Source organism: Alosa alosa, chromosome 17 (genome assembly GCF_017589495.1).
Source record: "Alosa alosa isolate M-15738 ecotype Scorff River chromosome 17, AALO_Geno_1.1, whole genome shotgun sequence".
NCBI classification, from domain to species: Eukaryota; Metazoa; Chordata; class Actinopteri; order Clupeiformes; family Clupeidae; genus Alosa; species Alosa alosa.
Genome location: NC_063205.1, coordinates 4,116,060 through 4,128,872, shown reverse-complemented (window position 1 = coordinate 4,128,872; position 12,813 = coordinate 4,116,060).

Below are 12,813 nucleotides of genomic sequence, written 5' to 3'. Positions count from 1 at the left end.
AAACTGCACTTTTACTGGCCTTGACATGGGTCAAGCATGTGAGCAACTTGCCGGCCCTATCAGTCAAGCGTATTTTTATGCAGTTTGCCATAGGTTTTGCGATTACCGGTATCTTACATCCTAACCCCTCTACCAACCTAAGGTGCTGTCCCTCGGAGTAGAATCATTGGCCTGCCCGCTTTTCAGACGTCCAGCAGGTGGGACTTTGGCTGCACAAACTCTGGCCTGAGAGACCACTGCACGCTACCCACAAACAAACACGCCCCCTGCGTAAGACGGAACAGCTGTTCATCTGCTAAAGGCAGTCGGTTGTGAGTCGCTCGCGTTGAGAAGTTCAGCATGCACCGACAGACGGCACCAGCCAATCAAGCCAATCGACGGACGGCACCAACCAAGCAAATTACGGTTATACTTCAAGTCATTTGCATAGCTACCGTCGGGAACACCCACTGGCATGCGTTGACGGAATGCAACTGTGTGTAGAAGCCATGAGGCTCTCTGCAATGCGCACCACGTGTGAGCTTCATCCTGCGTCAGCGCGTTGACACTTCTCATCCAGCATCACGGCTCTGCTGCGAGCAGACACCTGTGCGCTAGGTGGCGGTTTCATGTGTGAATGAGAGATGCCTATGGTACAGTAGCGCGTGCTGTTGAGCACCTTATGAGCCAGCCGATAGCCTGCCGTGAGCTGACAGCACAGCTCTTCCATGACCAAACACCAACGCTTGTGAGTATTCTGCTTGTTTTACATTGTCGGCCTGCATTCCAAACTGCAACTGTGCACTTGGAAAGGTCTCTTGCGTGAATGGTATATAAGTATAAGTATATATACTCTTTTGATCCCGTGAGGGAAATTTGGTTTCTGCATTTATCCCAATCCGTGAATTAGTGAAACACATTCAGCACACAGTGAACACACAGTGAGGTGAAGCACACACTAAGCCGGCGCAGTGAGCCGCCTGCAACAACAGCGCACTCGGGAGCAGTGAGGGGTTAGGTGCCTTGCTCAAGGGCACTTCAGCCGTGCCTACTGGTCGGGGTTCGAACCGGCAACCTTCCGGTTAGTCCGAAGCGCTAACCAGTAGGCCACGGCTGCCCACCTCCAGCAGCGTGCTTCCGGCTGCACACCGTTGAACACCGTCCCTACTAGTAGGGTACTGCTCCTACCACTGCAGGCAGACACTAGCGCTATCAGTGTGCACTTCAGGGGCGTCACTAGACCTTATTCACTGGGGCACGGCCTTAGTAAAAAGTCTCCAGTGCCCAAGTAAAATTATAGCGCCTGCTCTCACTGGAAACGGCATTCATCTCCGTGCCTGCTTTAGTCATGACTCAAGCCTGTCACTTACCAGCCAATAAAAAAAAAAGGAAAAAAAGAAAGGGGCCATAATAGCCAATCAGGAAATAGCACCTCTGTAGCTGGGTAAGATTGAAAGCAACAACCAATGAAAAATCGCTCACATGATTCTTTCGAGGTTTCACAGTACACACACATACACAGTGGAAACTGCTGGAGTTCGTCACATCACTTTGAGCACAGAGTAAGTTGTCCCCTGTTTTAATGTTACAACAAATTCACAACTTGTTTGACAGAAAAAATGACAAGGATACAAGGATACAAGGATACAACGAAGTTTATTGTCACATGCATATAGTTACTGGAAGTAAGAAATGCAGTGAAATTATGTCTGGTGTCAGCCTATTTGTGCATTAATGGGGGGTAAAAGTGCAGTAGAAGAGGGTTTAGTAGATTAAGGGCAAGGGCTGCATAAAAAAGGTGGGGAGGATTGGGATTGGGTGGGGGCACCAACAAGGAGCACCCAAGAGCAACAGGGGCAAGGAAAAACTCCCTTACCAAGGAAGAAACCTTGGGCAGATCCACGGCTCAAGAAAGGCTAGGCAATCAAGGACATGGGTAGATGGAGGAGAAATCAAAAATAATAAATAAAAAGTGTGCAAAAGTTGGAGAAAGTCAGATATGTGTGTGTGTGTGTGTGTGTGTGTGTGTGTGTGTGTTTTTTGACGGTGATGAAATAAGAAAATAAATAAAAGGTCTGTAGCATAGGGAGAGGGATGTAAAAGTGCTAAAAGTCTTGTAGGTGTGTGTGGGTGTGTATGTGTGTGTGGGGGGGTCATGAGTGCTGAGGAGGAATGAGTGCAAAGTCAGTATAGTGTGAGTTCAGAGTTGGGAAATGTTTGAGAGTGCTGAGGAGTGAATGTGTGCAAAGTCAGTATAGTGTGAGTTCAGAGTTCGGATGGCCTGGGGATAAAACTTCTCCTGAGTCTCTCAGTTCTGGCTTTGTGACTACATAGGCGCCTTTCTTGATTTCAGCGGTAGGGAATAATCCATTGTTAGGATGAGAAGAGTCCTTCAGAATCTTTTGGGCTCTTAGGAGTACTCTTCTGAATAGATATCTTGTAGAGCAGGGAGTTGAGTTCTTATAGTACGTTCAGCTGAGCGCACTACTCTCTGCAGAGTACTACAACCTCTAACTGTGGAGTTCCCATACCAGGTGATGATGCTACCAGTTAGAACACTTTCAACCGCTGAAGTGTAGAAGGCCTTCATGTTCAACTTCAAGACAAGTTGATCGCTGTTAGAGAATGTTGCCCACATAATTAGCATCTGTTTTTCAATGCTTAGCATCATTGTAGCCTAAATTTAGAAACAGTTTACCAGCTTGTGCTCTCTCCCTCACACACACTCACACCATGCGTAGACTGCATGCACACATGCGGACAATTAATAATGATACGTATACTGTAGAGAAGGTCCTGTAAAAGTAGCCTATACTGTTTGTGAAGCTGTCCTACTGTAAAACTAAACATAGCCACTACATTTTGATGACTGTGGATTGGCATTAGGCTTACTAATTCACTCTCCACTAAAAGCCATGTTGCAAGAAATGTCATGTAATCCTGTGTGATACAACTACTACTCTACACTAAACAAAACATTCCCACGCATGTAGCCTATATCTAATTTCGAATTCTGAGATTTTTATAACACCATAGCAGTTAAAATAAAAGATTAATGATAAGTGTTACAATACACATCAAGGTGTTTTTCATCAAATAACATATTATTCAAAATAGAAAAGTAAAACGTTTTTCTGAGAAAAATCACCAAAATATGTATGACAACATAAAGAAACCCAATGTTTATCCAGTGAGCTGTGTGCTTTATGCCCTTAATATAGTTATTATTCAATTAACTACTGGCTAACAAATTAATAATAGTGAAATAATGTGAAATATACCCCCATAGTCCCCCATATTGCCAGGCGATTTCCTGAATTTGGCAACAATTTCGACCATTCATTTACCAGGAATGTTTTTTTGCTCATTGGAACATAATAAGCATAGGGACAGATTAATTTGCATATGTGAAGGCGGAGGATGCACCCTAGTGACTAGCCTACAAAAAACTCCTGAAGATAATTTCCCATTGGTGTATTATTAAGGCATAAAATTCTCCAATGGTAAACTAAAAACAAAGAGATTATTTCAAGACAAACGGAGAGAAATAAGGCTTCCTAGTTGTCCACCATGAACAGAGGGTGAGTGGATTTTTGTTGGATCAAAAGATGGAAAGCACAGACCATCGTGTTATTTCCAGTGGGAGCCCAATGCAATCACAAATCCAACAAAGTCCATGAAACACAAGGGGATGTCACACACACACACACACACACACACACACACACAGTCTACTAGGACGCTGCTGTCTGGTCCTGATCTGATTATGCATCAGAGAAAAAGGAGGAATGATATCAAACCAACCTCTACATAAATGTGACATTTATCATTGACATTTTAATCTCCCTTGAGTCGTCCTGCCACAGTGAAGGTGCTCTGTAGTGGGTTTTATATCACTCCTTTGTGCTGTGGCAAGCACAGCAGGAGAGACGCGTGCCTGCCTGCCTGTGTGAGATGTAGCGTGCAGAAGGTGTCTGCGCTTTTAGAGCTCAAAAATAGATGAAAGACTGGATTTCACCACCTTGGACCTCTAAGTAACCACGGAAACAAGGCAGAATGAATCCATGTGAAGGGCACTCTCCATTCTACTGTAAGTGCACTGGTCATCAGAATGTCCAGATCAGACACTTGACACTATCAATTTAGCACACTTCAAGCTCTGTATTGTAGCCTATGCTCCCATATATGGCCTCTGAGTGCTCTATGGAGCTCTAGGACACTCTACACAAATTGAGTGATGTTACATGATGTTAAGGCTGTTATGTAGCATTGCATTTAATTCATGTTTAAGAATGCTGTGGAGTGACCTTTTTTCCTGCCACATTTACACAGAGATCTTTAACTCAACTACTGGTAGAGCAACCTGTAGAGTGATGTGTGCTCATTTGACTAAAATGACTCTACATTTCACAGCCATGCGCTCACTTTAATGAAATTGTGCACTCATTGTAAGGATTTAATTCCCATGTTTTATTCACAGAGCCAAACTAGGCCAGCACAACAAACAAACTTGGGCTACTGAGCTGCACACAAGTTCCCAGAAGCGAGTCGTTGCACTACAGTACATGCACTAGCCTACTAGATGGCTATTTGCCAAGGCTACATAAAGACCAAACTACCAAAATCTACATATTTTATTATCACAATTTCTAACTATAGTCCTTCCTTATTTGGTGTGCTGAGTAGAAACAATTAATTAACAAACATAGGCTATTCATCACTATTTCAGTATCTAAGATGGCTAAAGTAATTTTTTATATATATATATATATATATTTTTTTTTTTTTTTTTTTTTTTTTTTTTTTGGTGTACCTCCCTGAAATGGCTTTTTGAGAAGTTATCAGATTTTGTTTGTTATCAGCTGATTGACATGAAACTACCCTCTTATTACTGATCTGTAAAGTGAAGTACTACCAACAAGCACATGATTGAGTAAAATGAGTGCACGATTGAACAAAATGAGTGAACAATTTAGTATAACAAGGCCATGATTTAGTAAAAAAAAGAGTGCACAATTTATTTAAATGAGCGCACTATATACAAATAAAATCTTGCAATGATGCCTCCTGGGCTCCGGAGTGGACGTTATGTGCAAGTTATGTGGACATTATGTGCAGGTTATGTGGACGCTATGTGCAGGTTATGTGGACGTTATGTGCAGGTTTTCAAGTCAAAGCATGGGTAATACATATGGTGGATAGCTGTTGGGACAAACTGTGCTGGAGAACTATATTTTACTTTTGAACAAGCAATAATTAATCACTTCATGTCACACAGATATAGGCCCACATTTAAGGTTAAACATAGTCATATGCCCTTCGTCATTCTTCAACATGGGAGAGACTAGATCAGTGGTTCACACCAGAGTGCCGTGAGACAAAGCTATTTCATTTTGAGGAACCGGGTGTGTTTTTTGTACAGGCTCATGAAATAGGCTAGAGGGGTCTTTTTTAGGTAGGCTCTTTAATAGGCTCCTGTTGTCAGTTTGATTTTATGATGTGAAACTGAAATCTGTCTTGTTATTCGATAAACAAGCACAACACAATAGTTTACAGCAACAGAATAAATCTTTCCTAATCTCTGAATAATCTCATGTTTGCCTTTCTTTTGTGTTTTGCCTGGTGTTATAAAGGAACCCTATAAGCAGCTCAGTTAAAACTTTGTAAACTAGGCGATTTCCATATTGTTGTGTAACTTACTATTTTTATGTTTGGTTTTCCATGTGTAGATCTTAGCAGATGTGAATTCAACCTGGACTGACATTACCAATTGGACAGTGAAAAAGGACATGTCACCTTATCTCTCTTCCTTTTGACCTGATTGCAGAAGTAGGCCATGGTTATGGAACTGTACTCATATCAAGATATATAACCTTCAAATTAATTCAACTTTCGCTCTTGAAGAAATACTGTATTGTGTCTTTCTGTGTTCAGGATATTACTCCTCATGTTTCCAATATGCACCTCTGTACAGATCATGATACACACTGTGATAACTCTGATAGGACTGGCTCAGACTCCTTCCCTATGAACAGTGTGATCCTAATGATTTCAATCTATGTGAGTACAGATGGGCTTTTTTTTTTTGTTCAAATGGCACCTTGAAGTTTGATATAGCTATTTGAGGAGTGCTAATGATATTCCACAGCTGGTGGGTGGAGGTGTCAAGCAAACACTGTCAGTGTGTCAAGTAGAAGAAAAGTGCTGGAGACAAAGGGACGAGATAAGTAAGTATATATACTCTTTTGATCCTGGGAGGGAAATATATAAAAACAATAAGAAATCGAGGGACAGAGATGTAGAATTAAATCAGTGTGTACTGTCAGAGGATTGGCTGCCATAATATACAGTTCTAACACATTCTTGTATGATCCAGATCAAGTGTTAATAACTTGACACTCAACTCAACACTCACCTCCTGCTCAAGCGAGTAGGACGCATTTCACACTGCTCCTGCTTCACCTATCCTTTTAGCAATTTCCACTCTTTTTCATTCTTTTATTTCATTTACAAGCTAGTTTAGCAAAGACAGTGAAACCAGTACATTTAAATCTGAAACTTTAGTGGTTAGTTTTTTTTACTTTAAATGAGCCAGCCAAGTCAACGAGCAAAAACTGAACGGCAATTCACCTTGAAGTTGGATTAAAACAAAATCGCTCCTCCGCCAGAGACCCAGGAGATCATGCGAAAATGTACTGAGCTAGAACAGAGGATTTCTACTTTGGAATCAAAGATGCATGCCCTTCCATCAACGACAGATGAACTACGAGAGGCATCTCATGAAGTGAGTACAGCAACTACTGGAAATGCAGAGAATGTAACCCAGCAGTCTAATATCACTGCTAATAGAGCAGATGAATGCATCGACCTCACAAAGGGAAATGTGAGTACAGAGCCTTGGCACAGGCAAGGTGCCAGACCAAAAACAAAAACGTAATACAAGAACTGTAATTACCTCAACACCAGTCAATTCAGATGTTAACTTCAGGCCTCAGATCAGAAATACAGACAGATCAGCAAACTACTACAGGGCTTGTGGTCCTAAGGGAAGCCCACAGCCCCTAACACTATGGAACAGATTTGAATGCCTCCGGACGGAGAGAGGAATTTCCCAGGGAACAGACCCAAAGCAGGCAGCAATCAAACCACAACAATAGAAAGATGGGCACAGACAAGAAGCAGCACTCGACCCTATTCATCCCACAACCCTCGTTCTAGGCTTACTCTGCTGTGAGACATATAAATGGGGAAAGGATGATTGTATGTTGTTTCCCAAATGCTTCAGTGTCTGACACAAAAAACAAGCTTGCAGAACTGGTGTCAAAATATGCAACTATCAAGCGCATCATTGTGCATGTTGGAGCAAATGACATCTACAGAGAACAGCTGTATGTCAAAGAAGATTTCAAGGAACTTTTCTCGGCCCTATATGAGCTTGGAATACAAATTTTCATCAGTGGCCCACTCCCAGCAGAGGGAAGCTTTGTATTTTCCAGACTATTCAGTTTAAACACCTGGCTCGCAAAAACATGCTTTTCAGTTGGGATGAATTTTATTGACAATTTTAACCTTTTTTGGAATCGCAGGGAATACTTCAGACCAAATAGCACAGAGCTGAGTTGGACTGGGGCCAAGATCTTAACCGAATACTATCACCTCTCTCTCCTGCACCCAACATTTTTTCTGCCAACCTTGAGCCGAGCCTCTGATAAGCGCTCAGTGGCCATACAGACGGAACAAGCGGATGACATCAACAACTCAGCTAAACCAAAACACTCTGCACAGGCTGAAACAGAGATATGCCCAACCTGCCCTGCTGTGGGGCCCCTCTGATAACCACCCGCTAGCCTCCACTGAAATGCAGACCTTGAGAAACATAAACAACCAGCTCAACAATGCCAAGCCATGTCCACTGGACAAGATAAGATGGGTGCTGCTAAAATGACTCAAAGTCAATCACTGGCGTCAAACTCCCTGGAATCTCAGCAAACAAATGGATGTGATGAGCATGAGGAGATAGCACCTATCAAAGCTGCTGAGAGGATATCAGAAAGGAAGGGTCATGTTGTAACACCAGTACCAATACCCCTCCCCACCTCCGTCGTCTCCTTGTCACCACAAAGACACAACAACATGGAATACACTACTGGAATACATGCTGAAAGCGGAGCATCTGCAACAAACTTCCCAGAACCTCAGCAGGCAGATGGAGACTCTGAACCAATATTCAACCCCAACCTCCTTGATTTCCCATCACCACCCACACCCAATCACGTCCCCACCCAATCAAACTCCCCAGGCCACACAAACCCCCCTAATCTCCCATCCCCATCCCTTCATCCCACCACCCACTCAAACTCCACAGGATCCCCTGAATACCCATCACCATCCCCACCCAAGCACATGATGTTCCCTGCAAGAATGGAGAGACTGCTACCAGTAGCCATGCAGAGTTTTACTAGCCCAAGATCATTAGCACCAAAGAAGCGAAGGGCACCTCCACCCCCTCGCCCCCCCCCCCCCGTTTAGAAGGATCCCTTAAGCAGCAGCAACCTCTTAGTTCATTTTTCTCAGCCGCATATAGCATGGAATGTGCAGTGGAAAATACAGATGGCAGCAGCAGGGGACAATTATATGATGACTGTATTGCATGATATTCTCAGGGTCCCTGCAATATAAATGGTACTGACAGTAGTTTTGAGAACATGCCGGGACCCAGTAAGCCCATGACATTCTCTATTCCTGTATTGACAAGAAATAGAACACAAATGCATCGAGCTTATAGGGTAAACCAGTCCAATCTCCTACCCGCACCCATCAACCTCAGATTTCCCCATGGATCATATTTCCCCAACACTTAAACTAACAAAACTAGCACTCCTAAATATCAGATCTCTTTCAAACAAATCATTCTTAATTCATGATCTAATTTGCACACACAACCTTGATTTTTTACTTTTAACTGAGACATGGTTAGATCAAGCAAACAGTGCTGCTACTCTCATCGAATCAGCTCCCCCAAATTTCAGTTTTTTGAGTGCTACCAGAGCAAATAAAAGAGGTGGGGGGATAGCCACAATTTTCAAGACGTCTTTTTCAGTGCAATCAGTCGTCATTCGGTGACTTTACTTCATTTGAATATCTGTGTGCATGCATTAAGTCTTCTCCTCAGATTTTATTACTGACAATTTACAGGCCTCCAAAACATTCAGCTAAAGTTTTTCTTGAAGAGCTAGGTGAACTGCTATCAGTTGTTTGCATAGAGTATGACTGTCTTATTATATCAGGGGATCTAAACTTGCATGTGGATAATCCTGAAAACAATTATGCCAAGGAATTCATTGCACTAATCGATACTTTCTCCCTAACACAGCATGTACAGGGGCCAACAGACTCTCTCGGCCATATCCCCGACCTTGTTATCACAAAGGGTCTCATGTCTCTACAGCTGTTAAAGACCTGGCCTTATCTGATCATTTTTGCGTGTTCTTTGATGTGTCTATGTCCCCACACACTCAAAACACAGCTATGATGGTAAAAAGGAGAATCATAAATGATCAGACAAGTGCTCTCTTTGAGCAAGCACTTTCACTAAAGTCAAGTCAACTGTCAGACTCTGAAGACTTATTTGATCACTTTAATGCAAAAATGGCAAACATTATGGATGACATTGCTCCATTACAATTCAAGAAAGTTAAGGACAAACAGAAAGCACCATGGAGGCAAAATCCAGCAGTTAAACTTCTAAAAGAGAGTGTAGGAAGACTGAAAGAAAATGGCGTAAATACAAACTTCAGATCCACTATGAAATCCATAAAGAGATGCTCCGCACATATATAACTCTGAAATATGCAAAGCAAGACAGTCTTTCTTTTCTAACATTATCAATAGAAGTTCAAATAACACTCGTGTTTCTATTTTCAACTGTTGATAAGTTAACAAATCCCCCTCACAATTAGCCTGAACTTCTCTCAACTAATAAATGCAATGAGTTTTCATCTTTTTTTTTAAGGTAAAATTGACAAAATCAGACTCAACATATCTGCTCAATTACAAATTCAACAACCTGAACTTCCAGCAACAAACAGAGGGAAACTAAACTTGATGTCAGAGTTCAGCTAGATAGACTACGAAACACTTGAAAAAACGGTACAGAATCTCAGCCCTTCCACATGTGTCTTAGACACTCTGCCTACCAATTTCTTCAAAACTGTTTTTCACCTCATAGCGGATGTCCTTCAAATTGTAAATGTATCATTGCTGTCTGGCACTTTTCCTAAGTCACTGAAAACAGCTGTTGTAAAGCCACTTCTCAAGAAGAATAACCTGGATGCCTCCATGCTAAACAATTACAGGCCCATATCCAATCTACCTTTTATTGGCAAAATTATTGTCAGTGTATAGAACAAATCAACACCTGGATGTCTCAAAATTTTCTTCAGCTGAACAAAGAAAAAAACTGAAGTAATTATATTTGGTAAAAATGAGGAAAGACTTAGGGTTGCCACTCTCCTTGACACAAAAGGGTTGAAGGCAAAGGATACTGTTAAAACCTTGGTGTATTAATTGACAGTGATCTAAATTTCAACAGCCACATGAAAGCGATAACTAAATCAGCTTTTACCACCTCAAAAATATTGTCAAACTCAGAGGGCTGATGTCAAAACATGACTTAGAAAAACTCATTCATGCATTTATCTCCAGCAGGGTTGATTACTGCAATGGACTGTTCACAGGCCTTCCTAAAAAAGACTATTAAACAGCTTCAGGTGATACAAAATGCAGCAGCTAGGACTCTAACAAAACTAAAAAAAACTGACCACATTACTCCAATTCTTAAGTCCTTGCACTGGCTTCCAGTAAGTCACAGAATTGACTTTAAAGCACTATTGCTTGTTTATAAATCAGTAAATGGAGCAGGACCTAAATACTTGTCAGACATGCTTCAGCAGTACACACCTTCTCGTCCTCTCAGGTCCCAGGTGAAAACCTGCTAATAAAACCTACAGTTTGAACTAAACATGGTGAAGCAGCTTTTAGCTGCTATGCGCCTCAGCTGTGGAACCAACTTTCGATGACATTAAAAAAGGCCCCAACTGTAGCCAGTTTTAAATCTAGACTTAAGACCAAACTGTTCTCAGACGCTTTCTGCTAACTGTGCCGAAGTTACAAATTCTGAATCTGCCTCGATAATTATTCTACTTTGTCTTTTATTACTTTTTTTTACTACTTTTGCCTGTGTTTTTGCTTACTAATTATTCTTTATTTTAAATGATTTTACCTTTGTGTTTTATGTTTTCTTTTTATTATGATCTTTACCTTTTAACTATTCTTTGACTACATTGCCCTTCTATGCTTTTATTTGTTATTATCGTTTGGTTTTGTTTATGTAAAGCACATTGAATGACCTCTGTGTATGAAATGTGCTATATAAATAAACTTGACTTGACTTGACTTGACTTGACTTAATAAGTGTAATCAGCAATAGGGTCATATTCTATTTTTACACACATGATATTCAAGTCATTTGCACCTGAACAAAGCAACGATGAGGGCAGCAGAAGAGAAAAATCAAACTGCCCCCTGCGTCATCCCTGCAGTAGACATACAGTAGCACTTCCACTTTGGAGGAGAACGTAGACGTGTTAGGTTAAAGGCAGATAAATTCACTAGAAGTAAATGCTTCTGACTTGTGCCTCCACAAGAGAGCTTTCTAATGATGTAAAGGAGAAGGTCAATGACTAAAAACACTGGAAAGGGGGTCACAAGTCAAAACTAATTCATGAGCTGGCTTTCAGAGATACAATGTGAAATACAAATAAATCAAGTTTGTTCAAGGAATGAGGATTTCGACCAGAAAAAAAAAAAATAGAATAATCTCAATTTAGAAAATCTGCCCCTGGACAGTTTGAGCACGTAGTAAGGACAAAATAAATGGTTTGTTCTGAAAATGTTACATCATTCCTGCTATAGCTGAATATATTGCCATGTCACTGCCAATGGATACATTCTGACTATGCAGTAACATCTACAGCATGATGACGAATTCTGTTGGCTTAAACTCAGAAACACTAACATTAGCAAATAGGCCAACATATAAAAACTGTTTGCAACAATAGCTAAGCATGGTTATTAACACTCTTGCAAAGGCAGAAAGGAATTGACTTAACAAAGCAAAACGGTTTTCTAGAGATACCATGTGATCATGTGTGTAGCTGGTTGTAAACTTATTCTATTGCTTTATACTGTACAGTAGTTGTTTAACACTTTTCAGTTGGATATACTAAATACTTGCTGGAATTAGCTGATGCAATGTAATGGCATCTGTAAAGCAAAATAAGACAATCCAATAGATCATACAGTATATCCAAATCAGCCAACTGCTTTAGAGACCACCATTGTCATGAATCTCCTCTGAAAACAGGTTTAGCCCATTATGAAATGAAATGGCCGTTCTGCTTGTGCACTAAAACTGAAGGTGTTTCACGAATGAAACACCTCTAATAAGAGAATCATGAGAAGTGGCACATGTTATGGGTAGCGTTGTCCATTTGTGCATCTGTTTCGCCCCTTTGTGTGCAGTCTGCTAGCTTGTGTGAACAACATAAACACTGACTGAGTAGTTGTGGTTTAAGTTTAAGTGGTTAAGTGGCATTACATGTAAAGATGAAAGGTTTAGTTGACTCTTAAGATGCTCTTTCTATATTAATCTCAAACTTATCAAATTAATCTAGATTTTCCCAGATCTATGGACACTGCCCCTTTGATTTTTTGCAAACCCAAAGTGCCATCTACTGTCTGAAATGAAAATCAGATTTGTAGACCAGAACATTC